This window comes from Hyla sarda, chromosome 12 (genome assembly GCF_029499605.1).
Source record: "Hyla sarda isolate aHylSar1 chromosome 12, aHylSar1.hap1, whole genome shotgun sequence".
NCBI lineage: Eukaryota > Metazoa > Chordata > Amphibia > Anura > Hylidae > Hyla > Hyla sarda.
Genome location: NC_079200.1, coordinates 58,008,291 through 58,029,483, shown reverse-complemented (window position 1 = coordinate 58,029,483; position 21,193 = coordinate 58,008,291). Strand labels below are relative to the sequence as shown.

General features: G+C 45.4%; 1 long non-coding RNA gene across 1 annotated transcript; it reads left to right on the top strand.

Moving 5' to 3' along the window:
- Positions 1 to 709: 709 nt before the first annotated feature.
- On the top strand, positions 710 to 17,836 carry LOC130296457 (uncharacterized). The gene is made up of 3 exons (XR_008849216.1): positions 710 to 791; positions 16,918 to 17,108; positions 17,764 to 17,836. It is a non-coding gene; the product is annotated as an uncharacterized LOC130296457 (long non-coding RNA).
- The last annotated feature ends 3,357 nt before the right edge of the window (positions 17,837 to 21,193 follow it).

Sequence of the window (21,193 nt, the reverse complement as noted above, 5' to 3'; positions counted from 1 at the left end):
TATCATTATTATCATTACACAAATCTCGGCAAGGTTTCTATTACTAATATTCTAAATAAGTGGTGGGTGAACCTAAGAGAAGATCAGGCACGGACATTCATTGTTATTCTCTGCTTGGGATTGTATCAGAATGATTTCTAAGGTACTTCTTTCTTACAACGTGCTGGCAGGGGGGGGGGGGGGGGGCTTCTTTAGATATGAATCTGGTCACTGTGTTCTATTCTTCAGCCAAATGAACAATTATCGGCAGTAGCTGACAACTAGCTGCCCAATTCTCTTATCTATTAGGACTTTCTTATATCCAATTTTGGCTCTGTAAAATCTCTGTATAACTTTCATAGTCCAACCTAAGAGTGCCCATAGAGACTAAAAAATAGTTGAACAAATCCACTGAATTCAGTGGGACCAGCCAACTATGGGGTAAGAGGACACAACAGTAGATAGAAGAGAAAGGAGCAATTTGCTATACTAAAATTCAACATTTTTTTTTTCTTTTTAAACATGCCACAGGAAAAAAAAAAGCCACTTCCATGAGGCTTTGTTAGCCAACTATACCCCTCTGTCCAACAAAAACACAGGCAGACTCTGAAGGCTGAAGGCTGAAGAGAAGAGGCATGTACATGGGGGTAGTGGGGAAGAATAGCTGTCAGTTGAATGAGACCACTCGATCGGCAGTTTAACAGCTGATGTGTATGAGCAACTTATGTCAGGGTAACATATAGATAGGGCTAGATCTTCTGTTGACCCAGCTTCTGCAAATATTATGAGGGTCTACCACTACACACATGAAGGTATCAGTAGATAACCCTATATGAAGAATTCTGGAGCTTGAATATAATGTACTTACCTCACCATACTCCAATGCTGAGCGTCGTGTCCACCGCTCCCTAATGTTCCAGCATTTCCAGGACCACCAACCTCTTTGTCAGCAGGGCTTTTTAGAAAATCAGAGGGCAGGGGTGTCTGGCCAAATGCTCTGCTCCCACAGCCCAAGCTCTCATACCCCAGGCAATAATTCCATTTAGATCCCTCTGCCACTAGCATTTTTGATATTGGATCACATGTGTTTCTGACCCTTGCTTGGACTTCTGACTACCACCTTACTTTCTAAATTTGCTGTTATGAGACTTTCTGGGTCTCTGACCCATGCACCCTGGTTAATTACTGCTTGTTAATTCTGCTGTTAATTGTCCTATTGGCTTTTGGACTTTAAGCCCTAACCTGACTACAATAGCACTATCCCTTTTACCTCCATAGACTACCAAGCATACAGATTATAACTAGAGATGAGCAAGCTTTTGAAAAATTTGATTAGGTCGATTCACCGAATGTTAAAAAAAAACGTTGGTTCCGTATGAATTTATTTGCAGTGAATCTGTATTAAAAACGTCTATTTCTGGCCTACAGAGAGCCTTAATAGGGGTGTAGAACACTTTGCTTTGTTTTAACGCGCATAGGGAGTGTGCTATGTTAGTGAAATAATACTGTTATTCAGTATGACATGCAGATTAGAATCACTGCCGCAGAGGATCTGGATGTGGCAGATTTTTTTTTTATTTATGGTATTTTTTATTTAATTTTATTAGAATTTTTTTTAATTTTTTGATCACCCATTCTGGTGAGCATCGAGCTGGCGGTCCGCTGGGAGGCGAGCTATTACCTGTTCCAGCCCCTGCCTCTCAGCGAACCCCCATACTCTGAGTGTCCACTTAAAAAGGGAGGGACTGCAGTACCAGCTACTTGACCAGGAGCACATTCAGCTTTTGTGCCATTGGATAAGTGGGCGCATAAAGCTAGAAGTGGCTGCAGTGAAAAAGCTCGTACTTGTTTCTTAAAATCGAGCTGGCGGTCCTCCACCAGGCGAGATACCACCTGTTCCAGACCCTGCCTCTCAGCGCCTCCCTGACTGTGAAAGTGCAAATTAATCAGTTGTGGTTCATTGTTATCACTCCAAGCTGTTTAATTGGATTCTTGTGATAATTCCACAGGTAATATGATGGCAACGACCATAGGGCCTCAGTCTTGAAAAGATTACATCAATTTTTTTAAATTTAAGATTTATATTAGATTATCATGTTTAATGTCCCGGTTTTTACTTTGAACTAATACTGTATGACCACAATACCCAAACTAACAAGGAGTCATATGGTGCCACAATGACAGAGCCTAGAGGTGGCAGCAGCATGAGGAGACCATAATCTGGCAAAATGACACAGCCTGGAATTCGTGGCAGGCAAGAGGAGACCATATAATGGCTGAATGACACAGCCTGCAGTTTGCGGCAGCATGAGAAGACCATAGGGACTCACAATCCCTAAGATTTAAAGATGAATTTTCAAATTAAAATTGAAGATTTATGGTAGTTGGTGCTACCATGAAAATTTGCAGGTAGTGTCCCAGGCCCAGCAGCATCAGTAAACCATATAGTGGCTGAATGACACAGCCAGCAGTTCGCACCAGCATGACGAGACCATAGGGCCTCACAATCACTTGGATTTAAAGATTAATTTTAAAATTTTAATTGAAGATTCATGGTAGCTAGTGCTACCATGAAAATTTGTAGATAATGCCCCAGGCCCAGCAGCATCATTAAACCATATAGTGGCTGAATGACACAACCTGCAGCTCGCAGCAGCATGAGGAGACCATAGGGCCTCACAATCCCTAAGATTAAAAGATGAATTTTAAAATTTTAATTGAAGATTTATGATAGCTAGTGCTACCATAAAAATTTGTAGGTAATGTCCCAGACCCAGTTGCATCAGTAAACCATATAGTGGCTGAATGGCACAGCCTGGAGTTGGCGGCAGATGAGGAGACCATGTAGTGGCCGAATGGCACATCCTGGAGTTGGAGGCAGAAGGAGTAGAACATATAGTGGCTGAATTGCACAGCCTGGAGTTGGTGGCAGATGAGGAGACCATTTAGTGGCTGAATGACACAGCCTGGAGTTGGCAGCAGCATGAGTAGAACATATAGTGGCTGAATGGCACAGCCTGGAGTTGGCGGCATGAGGAGACCATATAGTGGCTGAATGGTGTAGCCTGGAGGTGGCAGCAGCATGAATAGAACATATAGTGGCTGAATGGAACAGCCTGGAGTTGGTGGCAGCATGAGGAGACCATATAGTGGCTGAATGGCATGGCCTGGAGTTGTCGGCAGCATGAGTGGTACATATAGTGGCTGAATGGCACAGCCCGGAGTTGGCGGCAGCATGAGTAGAACATATAGTGGCTGAATGGAACAACCTGGAGTTGGCGGCATGAGGAGACCATATAGTGGCTGAATGTCACAGACTGGAGTTGGCAGAAGCACGAGGAGATCATATAGTGGCTAAATGGCACAGCCTGGAGGTGGCTGAAGCATGAGGAGACCATATAGTGGCTGAATGGCACAGCCTTGAGTTGGCTGAAGCATGAGGAGACCATATAGTGACTGAATGCCACAGTCTGGAGGTGGTGAAGCATGATGAGACCATATAGTGACTGAATGGCACAGCCTGGAATTGTCAGAAGCAAGAGGAGAGGATATACTGGGTGAATGAGACCGCCTGGAGGTGGCAGCAGTGGCATCAGGAGTGACCCAGTGAAAGAGTGGTGCGGTGGGTGGCAATATCAGTACCCAGTGACGAAGGTGGGTGGAAAAAGGTCTGATGCGGAGGAATATTCGTATCTGGGGAGCAGCGCCTTAAATGTGTTTGAAACTATTCATATTTGTGAAGTGTTGGTGTGGCACCATGGTCAATCTACTCTGATGCATCAAGCATTGGTGGATGGAATTCCTGGCTGATCCATGCCTGATTCATCTTCACAAAGGTCTGTCTTGCCACATTTTTTTGTGGACAGACGAGTTCTCCTTGGGGTGTATATTGCCCCGGCCGCACTAAACACCTGCTCTGTTGGCACACTACTGGCCAGGCACAACAGCTTTTCCAGGACAAATTCGGCTAGTTGCGGCCACAAATCAAGTTTTGCTGCCCAGAAGTCCAGCGGATCTTCATGGTGTGTTGCCATGGTCATGTCAAAGTATGCCACCACCTGCTGGTTCAGGTCCTGCTGCAGGTTTACCTTATGTCTCCATTGTCATGACCAGCCATAATTTCCAATGTGTTGTAGGAAATGGAGCAGTGGAATTACGTAGTTCATTGCATAATCCTGGCAACTGATTAATATAATGTGGCTTCCTCAAAGGGCCTGAGCAAACAGCAGTATGAGCTGCCACTGGTTGACATTGAAGTTACACAGGGGAGTCCCCATAGCCTTTTGGATCATCAAGACATCGATGATGGCTTTTCTCTGTTCATGTAGTCGGTCCAACATATGGAGGGTGGAATTCCAACATGTGGCAACGTCGCAAATCAGAATATGTTGGGGGATAACGTTCTGATGCTGCAGCTCAATGAGGGTGTGCTTTGCAGTGTACGAATGGCTGAAGTGCATGCAAAGTTTCCTTCCCATTGTTAGGAAGTCTTGCAAATGGGGGAAACACTTCAGGAACCGCTTGATAACCATATTGAACACATGTGCCATGCAGGGCGCATGGCTCAGTTTCCCTGTAGCAGCTCACACAAGATGTTCTTCCCGTTGTCAGTCACCATGGTTCCCATTTCAAGTTTTCATGGAGTAAGCCATGTTCCGATTTCTTTATGAATGACTTTTAGCAGTTCCTTCCATGTGTGACTCCATTCGCCAAGGCAAACCATGTGAAGAACAGCGTGACACCGCCATGCCCTGCACACATGGTATGCTGAAGGGGCAATGAGACTTGTCTGGGCAGTGGAGATTGAGGACACGGTGGAGGATGAGGAGGCAGAGTCCCACACTGTCACAGGACCAATGGCCTGAGAGTATGGAGGAGGAAGCAAGTTGGTGTTGTGGCTGTGCAGGAATCACATTCACCCAGTGAGCTGTGAAGGACATGTATTGTCCCTGCCCATAAGTAAAGTTCCAGACGTCGGCGCTGCCTTGCACTTTGGTACATGCCGGCAGGCTCTAGGACTGGCCCACCTTCTCTTCCACAAAATTGTGAAGGGCTGGTACTGCCTTCTTGACAAAGAAATGACGGCTTGGCACTCTCCACCTCGGCACAAGCCATCAGTTCTCTTAAAGGTGCACAGTCTACCACTTGAAAAGGGAGGACCAGCAACTTAGACAGGAGCACATTCAGCTTCTGCACCATTGGATGAGTGGGTGCATACTGTTGTCTCTTGGATATTGCTTTGCCTATGGATTGCTGGCGGAATGACTGACTAAAAGTAGGAGGAGCAGGAGCATCTGGAGTGACAGAAGGAGGGTATGATACAAAGCTCCCTTCAGCTGAGGTGGTGGAGGTGGTGGCTGAAAGATGGAATGGCGTGTCACTGGGTGATGCAGCAGGCTGGACCACTACATCGGAGCCACGGTTCTCCCAGGCCGCTTTATGGTGTCGCAGCATATGTTGACGCAGGGCGGTGGTGCCAACATTAAGACCCTGGACAGGCTTCACCTTCTGCCGACACATCTTGCATTTGGCTATGTTTATCTCCTCCGGATGGTTGATGAAAAACTGCCACACCGCCGAGTAGCTGATTTTTTCATTTATAGTCCGCACTAATTGACTGCTACTGCCGCCGTCTCCAGGAACCCCTGTTCCACTACCTCCTGAAAAGTTAGGCTTCTGCAAAGCAGTTGGTCTACCCCAGGCACGTTTGGCTCCAGAATTTAAACTTCTGCCACCATGCTGACTGCCAACCATGCTACCACCTTGCTGGCTCTGCTGCTCCCTTACGGGCAACCTGCAACCCTCTTCTGCTGATGATGATAAAGCCACTTCTGCATCCGTCTCCCTATTGCGATCGGCTTGATCATCATCAACAAGTGTCTGTACGTCACTGATGTCCTCCTCAGGTTCCTCAACAGTGTCTGCTTCAGGACCCTGAACGCTGGTAACACCACCTCCCATGTCACTCTCCCCATCACTACTGGCCCTCCTAGCAGAGGAAGCAGTGGATGTCTCCTCATCTTCTTGGCTGGGCAGCAGCTGCTTACTGTCCTCTATTAGATCGTCCTCAGTGAATAGTGGAGCTGAACCCACAGCATAAGATACTTCTGTAGGGGAGGGAACAGCATAGGACAGAGGCAATGGGAGGACAGGAACTGCTCCCTGGCCATGCCAACTCAGGGTTGTGTCTGAGGAACCCACCGACTGTTGACTGGGGGTATAAGATGTCACTTAGGAGGAAGTGGATGACCGTGTTAACCAATCCATGATGGCAGATGGTTTGCTGGTCGAGACACAACCGCTAGCTGATACCAGGAGCTTATGCCTCTCGCTACGACTGCCACTCGCCCCTGGTCTGCTGCGACCTCTGCCTGCACCTGATGAATTTAGGCCTCTGCCACTCCTCTGTGCACGTCCTGGCACTTCTCTATCTGGCATACTAAGTGCGTATATGAGGGGAGTACAATGTACAATGTGCTTCACTACCCTTAAAACAGTATTTGTCTAGAACAGCAGCAGTTGTGTACTTTAGGCTGTCCTTTCACAGTATCTATGCCCTTGACAGATTAACAGGTGCAAAATAGTACACTACTTAGATATAGGTATGTGGTATGCACTTATGAGGCAGAAAATGTGCTACAGTACACTTAAAAAAGTATTTGAGTACACCAAATGAGTTATTTTGTCTAGACTTTCACAGTATCTAGCTCCTTGACAGATTAACAGGTACAAAAATGGTACACTACTTAGATGTAGGTATGTGGTATGCACTTATGAGGGCAGAAAAATGCGCTACAGTACGGTTAAAAAAACGTATTGGAGTAAAACACTGGCCGATGATTACTTTTGCCAGGACTTTCACAGTGTCTAGGCCCTTGACAGATTAACAGGTACAAAATAGTACACTACTTAAATGTAGGTATGTGGTATGCATTTATGAGAGCAGAAAAATGCAGTACAGTATGCTTAAAAAAATGTATTGGAATAAAACACCAGCCGGTGATTACTTTTGTCAGGACTTTCACAGTATCTGCGCTCTTGACAGATTAACAGGTACAAAATAGTACACTGCTTAGATGTAGGTATGTGATATGCACTGATGAGGGCAGAAAAATGAGCTACAGTACGCTTAAAAAACATATTGGAGTAAAACACCAGCTGGTGATTAATTTTGTCTGGACTTTCACAGCATCTAGGCCCTTGACAGATTAACAGGTACAAAATAGTACACTACTTAGATGTAGGTATGTGGTATACACTTATGGGGGCAGAAAAATGCGCTACAGTACGCTTAAAAAACATATTTTTGCACAACACCAGCAGTACACAACAGTGCTGCAGCACACAGTCCCTGTGTACTAAACCCAAAATTGCACTCTCTCAAAGGAATTAGGAATGGACTGCTAGGTATTATACTGTCTGCAGCAGTGATTCCCAACTGCGGTGCTGCGGCACACATGTGTGGCGTTTGGCACTGCTCGTGGTGCCGCAGGATTTTGCCGTGATTTAAAAAATAAATAAATGTAAATGTCCCACCCCGACCTGCGCGCTTATGACTGACGGTGCAAGGGGGAAGTGAAGCCTGCATGCGCACTGCGCACACAGCATCCCCCTGTGTCTCCTGCGCCCCCTGCATCCCCCTCTCCCTTGCGGCGCAGTGATCTGAAAATGGTGCCCTGGGGCGAAACAAGCTGCATCTGCGCCAGACTCCCATGCCTGCCGTGGAACTGCAAGCTGTGCAGGCCGGCTTGCTTAAGGTACCGTACCCTTTCCACCCCTCTGTTACCCCTTCTTAACCCTGTCCAACCCCCCTCCACCACCGTCACCCAGGTCCACCCTCTACCCCCCCTGTCACCCATGTCCACCCCCCTGTCACCCATGTCCACCTCCCCCATCACCCATGTCCACCTCCCCATCACTCATGTCCACCCTCCTATCATCCCCGTCACCCATGTCCACCCCCCTCTCACCCATGTCCACCCTCCTGTCATCCATGTCCACCCCCCCATCCAACCCTCTGTCACCCCTTTCCATCCCTGTCACCCATGTTCACCCTCAATTTTCCACCCCTCTGACCACATCCTTGTCACCCATGTCCACCCCCTATTTACCCCTCTGTCGCCCATGATGCCCCCGTCCCCCATGTTCACTCTTCTACTCCCATCTGTCACCCTTGTACACCTCACTACACCCCTCTGTACACTCATCTACACCCCTCTGTCACCCTGGTACACTCCTCTAAAGCCCTCTGTCACTCATGTACACTCCTCCCCACCCCTCTGTCACCCTTGTATACTCCTCTACACCCCTCTGTCATCCATATACACTCCTCTACACCCATCTGTCACCCATGTACACTTTTCTACACCCCTCTGTCACCCCTGTACACTTCTCTACACCCCTCTTTCACCCATGCACACTCCTCTACACCCTCTGTCACACATGTACACTCCTCTACACCCCTCTGTCACCCATTTATACTCCTCTACACCCCTCTGTCACCCATGTACACTCCTCTACACCCCTCTGTCACCCATTTACACTCCTCTACACCCATCTGTCACCCATGTACACCCATCTGTCACCCATGTAAAAAAAAAAGTGCAGAGCCTAATAGGTTTGTTTTGCAGGTTTAAAGGTAAAGAATTGTGTGTGGAAGAAATCTTGATGATGGCCCGGACCAGATGGAGAAGAGAAGGCAACGATGCAAATTAGAGAAGACGTCATTTGTGAGTTAAAGCATTATAAAGCAGCACTTTAAACTACATACCCACTAATAAATAGATATAGTGCATTGCGTTTTTTACCCTTTATCTCCTTTTTTTTTTTTTCGGTAGGGGTGCCCCGCAGAAAAAAAAAATTCCGAGGAGTGCCCCGACCAGAAAAAGGTTGGAAAACACTGGTCTGCAGACTAGTAAAACCAGAAGACCATTTGTTGTGGAACAAAGACACATAATTACACTGAAAAATTATTCCTCCATCCTCTTCTAAGGTTTATGAAGTTGAGGCAGCTTGTTCAAATGTATGAGGCAACACACAGTTCTCTGCCCCTCTCTGTAGGTTGGGAGGTTAATGGCTGCAGTAAAAAAAAATCTGTGAAAAAAGCACTGCTCTCTGTCCACTGGAACACTGATGTGACTAGTAGGTGAAATGCTGCTGGAAAATGATTTTCTGTGTGACACACACACAGGCTATCTCTCTACAGTGTAATGAATGAAGTGACTAGCCGGATATGGCTGACTTTAAGGAGGAAATAGAGTCTGTCCTTGAATGTTCTTCATTATGTTGCTTTTCAGGCTGATGTTTTATGGACATTTGTGTGTTCTGACTATCACCACCATGTTTTTGCTCTGTGACTTGAATAACCACCAGGTATGTTGATATTGAACAATGCTCTACACCACCACAGATTGTTACCTTGACTTAAGACCATCAGTGTACACTCACTATGAGCCAAGACCACTAGATTTTTCAATATTTGCTCAGACCACCCTGATATGCAATTGTGCTTGCTGCCAGAGCGCTGCGTGTAACCCTACTCCCCCCCCCTCCCCCCCTTTGGTCTCCCCCTCCTTTTACAGCTCAAGAACCTTTTGAGAAGATCCTGATCTAGAATGTTATCCTGTGGTTCCCAAGACCTCTCATCTGGTCCGAATCCCTCCCAATCTACAAGAAAGAAACGTTTTCCTCTGATGAATTTGGAGTCCAGAATTTCCTTGACAGAATATACATCAGAGGTACCCAGGATGGGAATAGGAAGAATGTCTTTTTTAGAGAAGCGGTTATGGATGGCGGGTTTCAAGAGGGAGACGTGAAAAGAATTTGGGATCCGAAGGGACAAAGACAGATGAAGAGAATAAGCCACTGGATTTTGTCGTTTCTTGACCTTGACCCAAATAGCGAGGACCCAGTTTGTAACAGGGTACTCTGAAGCGGATATATTTAGATGAACACTTTGTCCCCAGGTGAGTGTTCAGAAGGAGGGCGCCATTTCTTTTCCGCTTGAGATTTCATACGGGTCATGGCACGAAGAAGGGAGAGATGAGTCTTCTTCCAGATGGAGGTGAAGTTCAAGTTCATCTGCCATAGGGACACTGGAGGGAGAAGACAATGGCAAAGGTGGATCACAATGAAGGGTGAAGTTCCTGGGGATTCGGTATCCCTATGGTATGAAAACTCAGCTCATGGTAGTAGATCGGACCAGTCATCTTGGCGGGCAGAAACAAAGTGGCAAAGGTAATATCCCAAGATATGGTTCACCCTTTCAACTTGAACATTTGATTGGGGATGATAGGCAGAGAAGAAATACAACTTAACTTTAAAATGTGAGCAGAGTGCCCTCCAGAATTTGGAGACGAACTGGTCTCCCCGGTCAGAGACAATATGTGTCGGTAATCCATGGAGACAGAAGATATCGGAAAGGAACAATTTAGCTCGTTGAGGTGCAGATGGAAAACCAGGCAAGGGCACAAAATGAGCCATTTTAGAAAATCAATCTACAACAACCCAGATCACAGTATTGCCGCTAGAAGAAGGAAGGTCAATAATGAAGTCCATTGCAATGTTAGTCTAGGGCAGGTCAGAGACAGGCAAAGGATGTAGAAGACCGGCAGGCTTGGCACGTGGTGTTTTGTCCCGGGCACAGACGGAGTAGGTACGAACAAAGTCAATGACATCCCGTTTCAGAGTGGGCCACCAATAATGTCGGGAAATTAGTTGCAAGGATTTAAGGATACCGGCATGACCAGCCAACAGAGAGGAATGACCCCCATCTTAAGATTCAGAGTCTCAGACAAGGAGATACATAAGTCTTTCCAGGGGGCAGATGCTGATGACTTGCTGGAGCAGGGGAAATAAGACGATCAGGAGGAACAATATGTTAAAGATGTGATTCCAGGTCTTGTACCTCAGAAGATCTAGATAGAGCGTCAGCCTGAAAATTATTCTCCGCTGGAGAAGAACGAGAAAGATAGAGCAAGTTCTTGTGATCTGTATAGATGGTTATTGGATGCACCGAGCCCTCTAAGAGATGTCGCCATTCTTCCCAGGCCAACTTAATAGCCAGGAGCTCACAATCTCCTATAGTATAATTTCTCTCTGCTGGAGAGAAGGTCTTAGAGAAAAATCCGCAAGTCACAGTCTTTCCCTTGGAAGATCTTTGTGTCAAGACTGCTCCTGCATCAACTGAAGAAGCATCCACCTCTAAAGTAAATGGCTTGTCCGGATCAGGTCTTGACAACACCGGAGCAGAAGCAAAGGTAGACTTTAAGTGTTTGAACACTTCTTCGGCCTCTGGAGTCCAGAGTTTTGGATTGGCAGTCTTTTTGGTACGATGGGGCAACCAAGGTGGAATAGTGAGGAATAAACTGCAGATAATAATTGGCAAAGCCAAGGAAGCGCTGAATCGCTTTCATACCAGAAGGTTGAGGCCACTACAGTACAGCAGATAAGTTGTTAGGATCCATTTGTAGTCCTTGACTGGTAACAAAAGTACACTTTTCAAGTTTTGTATAGAGTTGGTTGTCTCGGAGACGGTGTAAAACTTGACGGAGATGGAGACAATGAGTGTGGAGATTGGGCGAATAGATGAGAATGTCATCCAAATAGACAACGACAGAGGATTAGAGAAGGTCCCGAAAAATGTCATTGACAAACTCCTGGAAGACTGCTGGAGCATTACATAGACTGAATGGCATTACAAGGTACTCAAAATGTCCATCTCAAGTATCAAACACAGTCTTCCACTCGTTCCCTTCTCTTATACAAATCAAGTTATAGGCACCATAAAGATCCAGTTTGGAGAAAATCCTGGCACCTTGCAGACAATCAAACAACTCCGAGATTGAAGGAAGGGGATAACATTTTTTTACTGTAATTTTATTCAGTCCTCAGTAGTTGATGCAAGGATGCAACGACCCATCAGTGGTTGTTGCAATACGGATCCCAGTGAAGAACCTCTCCATTTTTCCAATCCAGCTGTGGGGCATGAAGCTGCAACCAAGATAGGCCAAGCAAAACAGGAGAAGTACAGTGTGGGAGTACGTAGAAGGACAAATTCTCCATTTGCAGGAACCCGCTCTGCATCGACTGGGGTTCTGTGCGACATAGCACGGTACAGTACAGTCTTTCTCCATTGAACGCAGAGATGTACAGTGGCTTTAAGAGACGAGACACTGGCAGATGATACCTATGCACTAGGCAGGCATCAATAAAGTTCCCCGCTGAGCCAGAGTCCAGAAAAGCCAGAACGGAGATAATCTCTTTAGAGGGAAAATGAAGCTGGACCATCAAATTTAAGCAGGAAGAGGTGGAATTCATGAACCCTAGGTTCAAGCGTTTCCCTGTGGATGTGGACGCAGAGTACAATCTATAAGGAAGTGATCTGCACTGGCGCAGTATAGGCAAAGATTTTTGGTTCGTTGGCGAGTTCTTTCCTTCAGGGTCAGGCGAGACCAATCCACTTGCACAGCCTTCTCTGCTAAAGGCAACATAGAAGGTTGCGGTGGTTGCTGGAAGATTGGTGCCAGACAAGGAAAGCGTTGAGGCCGTGCAGATTCCCTTTCTTGTTGTAGTTCCTCTCGTCACTCAGAGAAACAGATATCAATCCGGGATGCCAATTGTATAAGTTCATTCAAGTTAGATGGCAATTCCCAGGCAGCGAGGACTTCCTTAATTTGACTTGACAATTCTCTCTTGAAAGTAGGGCAGAGAGCTTCATTATTCCAAGACAATTCCGACTCCAGGGTCCGGAACCAGATGGCGTACTCGCCCACAGTGGAGTTGCCCTGAGAAAGACTCAGCAAAGCCGTCTCAGAGGAGGAAGCTCGAGCAGGTTCTTCGAAGACACTGCAAAATTCCATCAGGAATGCCTGGAGATTGGTAGTGATAGTATCACTGCGACCCCACAGCGGAGTTGCCCAGGCCAAGACCCTTCCAGATAGCAGACTGATGATGAAGGCCACTTTTGCTCGTTCTGTGAAGAACTGGTCCGCCATGAGTTCAATGTGCATGGAGCACTGCATCAAGAAACCACAGCAGGACTTGGGATCCCCCTTAAACCTTTCTGGAAGCGACAAACGGATTTTTGTTCTGGAGGACACTGCAGCAGCGGGAGGCTGTACTGGAGCTGGAGAAGGCTGTGGCTGTGAAGGTTGCTGCTGCGCATATAGCAACTGCTGCATCATGGCAGATAGCTGGTTCAGCTGCTGTGCCTGCTGGGCCAACTGCTGTGACTGAAGTGCCACGATAGAAGCAAGATCCGTGTTATCAGGCAGAGGAACCGTAGTGGGATCCATGTCCGGATCTTACTGTAACGGAACTGGATGTGGATCCTCTACCTGTGTGGCTGATGACTCAGACCAAAGCCCACCGCAAGGCAGGATGGGCTTGCTGCGGCAGGCGACACCCAGGTTGAGAATTTTAACAGCAAGTAAATAGCAAAGTGTCTTATAATTATATAAAGAACATTATATTAAAAGTTTAGTTTGGTGACAGGTACTCTTTAATGTTTTGCCAAGATGTACAAAATATAAAAAGTTTTTGATTCTGACAGTGCCCGTTTAACTGGGGATAGGAAATTGAAGTCAATGACAGACATTTGGAAATCTTTGGAGAACTGTCTTTGGTTACCAGGTCATCAAGCCACAAACAATTATGCATAACCACCTTCCCATTCTTTGCCCTTTCCTTAAAGGGGTACTCCGGTGCTTAGACATATTATCCGCTATCCAAAGGATAGGGGATAAGATGCCTGATCGAGGGAGTCCCGCCGCTGGGGACCCCCGTGATCTTGCACGCGGCACCCCGTTTGTAATCAGTCCCTGGAGCGTGTTCGCTCTGGGACTGATTACCGGCGACTACAGGGCGGGCGGCGTGTGACGTCACGCCCCCGTGTGATGTCACGCTCCGCCCCTCAATGCAAGCCTACGGGACGGGGCGTGACAGCTATCATACCCCCTCCCGTAGGCTTGCATTGAGGGACGGAGCATGACATCACACGGCGCCTGCCCTGTAGTCGCTCCAGGGACTGATTACAAACAGGGTGCCGCGTGCAAGATCACGGGGGTCCCCAGCGGCGGGACTCCCTTGATCAGGCATCTTATCCCCTGTCCTTTGGATAGGGGATGAGATGTCTAAGCACCGGTGAACTCCTTTAATGTATATGCCTCATATGCCTCACCTCTTATCAGTTTTAAGATGCAAGATACATTTCATATAGACCAAAGCCCTTTAACTCTGCTAATACCATATTGCTTTATGTCACAGTCTTGCGTTGTGTCATAAATCTGTAATCTACTTTGGAAAAAAAAAGTAATTGTCTCCCATTAGGAATACTTGAACTACACATTGCCTATTCCATTGTTATGATGAGAGTTGGGTCTGGTGTGCGTGCACGTTGCCTTTTCTCTTCTCTCTTAAAATGGAAAGCAATTCAAACAAGTCATTTAGTAGTCGGAATAAACTGAATTTAATTTATACGTTCATTAATTGTACAATTAGGCGGGAATACTAATTGACTGTAGAATTATAGTTCAATGGAACGCCGGAGAGAAGTAATTAGTTCCAGTCATTTTTTTCCAATTTTTTTGTCAGAACATCATTTTCAGTACTGGAGCTTCAACTACTTAGTTTTTGTTTTTATTAAAGGGTGGAGAAGTTAATTTTGACTGAGGATATTGCCTTATCTCAGTGACAGAGAAGCACAGAAGTGTCCATTGTCGTGCCCTGTAAGATGAAAGCACAATTGTAACTGGATGGTCATCTTTACAAAAAAAATGAGTGTGAAAGGAAGGTTATTTTTTAATCACATCATATGAAAAAGACACTAATGGCCCTAAGTTGCCCTCCATTTTTGGGTTGTCTTCAGCCTACTCTTTGGAGTACATTGTTATCAGAGTCTTGGGCCATCAAATGTTTCTCTAGTACTCTTCTGGACCAGTATAATCCTGGTGTTATTCTTTTTATTCACTAAAATTATTTAAAAATAAACACCCCTAACCTAGACAACCCCGCCTTGCCTTGTAGAAGAGTAAATAGTTCAGCTTCTGTCTACCATCTTGATAAAAATCCCAGTAAGGGTGCTTTCACATATGCCAAAGCAGTTGGGAGCTGAAAACAGTAGATTCAGCTGCCATATGCAATTTTCATAAGCCCCACAGACATTAATGGGAGGTGAGCAAATGGTGTAATAATATCAACAGGAGTTATGGAAACAGACAACCAAGTCAGCTGTATTTGGCTCTTGACCATCTGCAGCAGGTGTAAATAAGCTAGAGATGGCTGGGAAGCCATCTTTTTCATTTGTGGACAAACCCCTTATAAAGAAGAAAAGGAGACGTAGATTATTTTGTATAAACCTTCCCATAAACTTTTTGTTTTCCATGAACAAATACTGTTAGACTTCTGGGAAGCATATTGATACGGTTCTATATAGGAGGTCAAGTACATTTACATAAACGCACCATCCAAAAAGGAATATCAAAGGGTTAGGGTTTATGATGTATCCAGCTCTGTTACAATATACTTGCCAACTATCCTGATGTTTGGTGCTACAATCCTGCAAATCTGACCACAAAGGGGGTAAGTGTATGGACGCCAAACCCAGAATTGGATTTTTTGATTTGTTTATGCCATTTTGGGGCACAAACTTTGCATAAAACAATGAACTTTACAATGTATCATTTTATAGGAAAGTATCCTCTTCTTAAAGAGATTGTGCCATCGGGTGAAGTTATGCCTTATTCACAGGTTAGGGGATAACTGTTTGAACACAGTGTACAGTGTTCAGCGCAGTTGTGGCACAAATGCGCAAGCTGACACACCATGTCAACAGAAGACTGAGGCCCTCATTCTTGAGATCGCAGGGCCCATAAGTCAGAACCCCCACTCCCACAATCAGACATAACCCATTTAACTCATAATCCCTGCCCCCAAATCATCAAAACTGCTAAAAAATCTGTCATAAGAAAGATAAGCTTACTGAAGTATCCAGTACATACTGCCCTTAAAAGAAGTCTAAAGAAAAAAAAGGGGAATAAGTAATTATCTGCAAAGAGAGAAATGATTGTATAAAACCTACAAAATACTGACAGAAAATCTCATAAATAACATTACTGTATGGATCCAAACTATTACATGACATATGTGTTACATGTCATTCTGGTTTTGGATTCACAGTTTACATTCAGCGATCAGTTCTATTCTACAATGTTCTCCTTGCTGCTGCATTTGAAGATGTGCTATATAGGTAAAGGTAAACAGGATCTCTGCTTCTGTGTGTGCAGTGTATGGGAGACATAATAGCAGCTAGTCTGCTTCTAAGGGTGTGTTAAAGAGATACATGGGAGCAGGCTTCCATGTATGTGCACTGTATGTGAGACATCATAGCAGCTAGTCTCCAGCTTCTGAGAATGTGCTATAGATATGTGTTACGCTATGCGCTCTGGCCTCACACGCTGGCCGTGAGCGCATGGTCCCCTTACCTTCTACTGCCGACGGGGCTCGGACTCGCATTGCGGGACGCACCTGCATGCGAGCCCAAGTCCGTCACTCTCCGGGTCTTTCCCCTGCCTCTGTTTCTGCCTCTCTGCTCCGGCACGCGTGTCCCCGTTCCTTAGGTTGTCGGAGCGCGCGCCAGAGCTTTAAGATTTAAAGGGCCAGTACACTCATTAGTGTAACCACCTGTGTCTTGTTGATAAATTGCTCCACCCTCCTCAGTTCTCTGCCGCATCTTTGTTGCCTTGTGCCTAGTGAAAGTGTTCCATAGTATTGCCTTGCCGTGTACCAGCCTCCTGCTCTTGTGACTTTGATCTTGCTTCTCTGCCGCCTGCCTACTGAACTTCTGCTACGTCCCGGCTACGCTACTGTGCCGCCTGCCCTGACCTACAGCTATCCTGACTACGAGTTGTCTCATCCCTTCTGTGCTTTGTATCTCCTCAGCCGCCTGTGTGGTCAAGCCTTGCTGGGGGTAGCAACCTGGGTATCGCCTGCAGCTGCAAGCCCATCCTGCTTTGCGGCGGGCTCTGGTGAAGTCCAGCGGCACCTTAGACTCCGCTCCCTGGCACAGTCTGAGTCATCTGCCACACTGGTCCAGCAGATCCACACACACCGGAGTTCCTGTCTTCAGAAACGTGAGTGTTACAATATGTAGGGAGGAAGGATTCCCCTTCTCATTGTGTTTGAAGTGTATGTGAAACATCATAACAGCAAGTCTCCACAAATTATCTTAGACGGAAATGAAAATTAGAGATGGATCCTGCAGAGGTGTAAACAGGTGAAAAATGTCAGATATAAATTATACAATGGCCAGAAATAGTGTTACTTCTCATGCACACATACAACATCCTGTCTCAAATTGGGGTAATTTAATTGTTGACAATGTACAGTACATCTACTATTCTTTAGTGATGTTTGTTTCTGACCCAAAACAACACATTGTAATATCAAATTAGCTGAGAAAAAAACATTTGACTCCACCCAACAAGATCAGCTCTGCTACATATGAACACATATGATTTTCTTAAAGGTATACCACTGACTTGGCCAAGATATATCCATATTCAGTTTGTTTTCTTTTAGTCTGAGACAAGCAAACCCAAGCTACAAACTTGTCTTTTGTAAAGTGGCGCTGAGCGAGCTGCCGTTGGCTCCACGCTTGGCGCTCCCTTGGAGACTGACATGTACACTAACGAGATACAATGAGCATTTTTCAAGGTCCATTTTGCCTGGTGACTGGCGGAGACTGCTGCAAGAATTAATCTTTTTTTTTTTTTTTTTTTTTTTTAGGGATTACAAAGTTTATGTTTCCCGTGGATGGTACTGAGCACAGAATCGACAGGATTAACTTGCGGTTTTATGGAACAGGCAAGTCCCGGTGGACACAACTATTTTACCAGTTTGTTCATGTTGTTGTTTTTTTTCCAAGTCGAAAACACAGTGGCTTCACATCATGTTTAATGTGGGTCGATGAAATATTAATCTGTTCAAGAAGGTTTAGTATCATTCAAACTTAATTTGTCTAAATAGAATATGTACAAAAACAAACAGTGTTGCAATAAACCTGGGGGAGATAGCGCAACTGAAAACAAATATTTTTGCTTTCATCCAACTCTTTTTAAACTCGCAGCTCTTTTATTACCAAAGCTTATTGCCAACCCATTGCCACACGCACAAGGCAGCTCTAGTTATGGGGAATCATATTAGTTGTATTTCTAAAGAACTGCCCCTTTGTATAAAGCTGTAGACACACTCTTAGAATTCAACATACATAAGAAGTAAAGGAAGCTCGTGGCACTCAGCTATGGATCCAACAATGTTTATTTGGCAATATCATCCCAGGATACAGACTCTCAGAAACCGACTATTTGACAGCTTAGCGGTGATTTGTCATTGCATGCGCAGTGCCCCCTTTATTGTTTCCCAGACAAGGCTCTATAGTGGATGTGCCTGTTATTGTAGCTGATTAGGATGAGGAGAGATAAAGAAACCAGGGTGCGCCCCTCAAATACCTACAGTAGTGTGTCAATGCACACATCGGATGAGTGGCCCCAGAGTCGTCCCGGCTTGTGGCAATCAAATCCAATAATACAACATTATTTTTAGAAGATGAAATGGACCTGGATGAATAGCGCTTCTCCTGGACAACGATTGAACTAGTGCTAAGACGTAATTTATTAATAAAAACAATGCATTTTGATCATGAACCAGAATCTTTATCAGGTATATTGTCACGATTCGGCTGGCTGGAGGTGGATCCTCTGTGCCAGAGAGGGATTGGCGTGGACCGTGCTGGTGGACCGGTTCTAAGTTGCTACTGGTATTCACCAGAGCCCGCCGCAAAGCGGGATGGTCTTGCAGCGGCGGTAGCAACCAGGTCGTATCCACCAGCAATGGCTCAACCTCTCTGACTGCTGAAGATAGGCGCGGTACAAGGGAGTAGACAAGAGCAAGGTCGGACGTAGCAGAAGGTCAGGGCAGGCAGATAGGATCGTAGTCAGGGGCAACGGCAGGAGGTCTGGAACACAGGCTAGGAACACACAAGGAAACGCTTTCACTGGCACAATGGCAACAAGATCCGGCCAGGGAGTGCAGGGGAAGTGATGTGATATAGCCAGGGAGCAGGTGGAAGCCAATTAAGCTAATTGGGCCAGGCACCAATCATTGGTGCACTGGCCCTTTAAGTCTCAGAGAGCCGGCGCGCGCGCGCCCTAGAGAGCGGAGCCGCGCGCGCCAGCACATGACAGCAGGGGACCGAGACGGGTAAGTGACTTGGGATGCGATTCGCGAGCGGGTGCGTCCCGCTGTGCGAATCGCATCCCCGACGGCCATGTCAGTGCAGCGCTCCCGGTCAGCGGGACCGACCGGGGCGCTGCAGGGAGAGAGACGCCGTGAGCGCTCCGGGGAGGAGCAGGGACCCGGAGCGCTCGGAGTAACATATATGAGGATCAAAAGATATATCTGATGAAGATCCTGGTCCAGGATCGAAACGCGTTGTTTTTTTAAAAATAAATTACATCTTAGCACTACTTTATTCATTGTTTGGGAGAAGCGCCATTCATACAGGTCCATGTTATCTTCTAAAAATAACGTGGTATTTTAGCTGAGTAATTCATTTGAATTGAATTTACCCTTTAATGACCCCTGTATAGTGTTGTCATGGTGACATTTCAGAAAACACATCACATTTTTACAGAAATACATCATTAGGATATTGCAACCCTTTTTTGCTTGTTTTTTTAATACTTATATTGTACTGGCACAATTATAACTACACCATATTCTAGAACCTGAGGAAGGTGGGGAAGGGGCAGCATACATGGAGACCAGTACTATAAATTTCAAGTAGGCTCTCTGATTATTATCAATGCAATGAAGGCTCTGATGTCAACAATAAACCTTTTTTTTTTTTTTACCAGGAACAGTGAAACAAATTATAATAAATGAAACAGAGCAGTAGCAAGTCCCCATAGAAAACCTCTATGAACAGTTACTGACACAGACAGAGGTGAAGAAGACATGTCTAACTGGAAAAAACTACATGACTTTCTCCAGGACATACTGCAGCTTAAAAGTATGAGAAGGCTTATGATTTTAAATTAGGAGCAAATCACTGAGAGCTGTGAATGGGGAGGGCACACTGGCGTAATAGACTGGGAAAAAGACACAAGACTAGATGACGATAACTTAAGCAATCGAGCAGGGATGAACGGGTCCTCGTAGATGTGACGGCCTGCGGGGTGCATACAAAACTGAACAGTATCATATAGAAACAACGAAAGAAACGCAATACGCACTCATCGCAACTGTGGCTGTATCCAATCCGGGGGGTCCGGGGCTCAAGGTCTCACGAGCTGCATGCGAAAACGCTCGGAGGCAACGCCAACGTGTCAACATAACAGGTACGGGGAGTGCAAAGGGCCAAAACAGTGAAGAGCAAAACTACAATGTAGCAATAATTTTTAGTTACTAGAGAACCTATTTCATTAAATACCCTTAATAGGGGACACTAAAATAAATAACATATTAGTCAGAATGTAGGAAAGGGGACATGTCAAGGAGCTCATTAAAGCCCGCCGGTCCTTGCACGTTGGTTTTCATAATCCAGCGCGCCTCTAGCTGTAAGAGCATAAACATTAAACCTTTCAAGCCCTCCAAATCTTAGAACATTAATGTCATTATTATGAAAATTCATTAAATGTTCGGCTATTCTAGGTATGCCTGTACCTTTTGTTAAGGTGTAACGGTGTTCACGGAACCTAATAAATAGTTGGCGTTTTGTTTTACCAATGTAAAATCTTTGGCAAGGGCAGATAATGTAATATATGACATATGTACTTTTACAGGTGATCAGTTGAGGGATGGAGTGTGAAAAACCACCTAATGTACAAAAATCAGCGCAAGTGTTATATTGGCAAAAACTACAATTACCGCATTTGCGGTTACCTTTCAGAGAAAGATCATATAGCCAGTCATCTTTTTTATTGTAGGATTTTTTCCAGTATTTAATTTGATCTGATATAGTTTTATTTTTCCTTTGAGTTATCATGGTGCGTAGACAGGCTACGTCTTTCAGATCTGAATCCTCTTCAAGAATAGGCCAATGCCGCAAGATGGTGGCTTTGATCATGGAATTCATAGGAGAGTTATTAAAAGAAAAAGCGAACCTACATTTTAATGTTCTTCTTTTTTGATCTGGTTCTGTACAGGAAGTGATCTC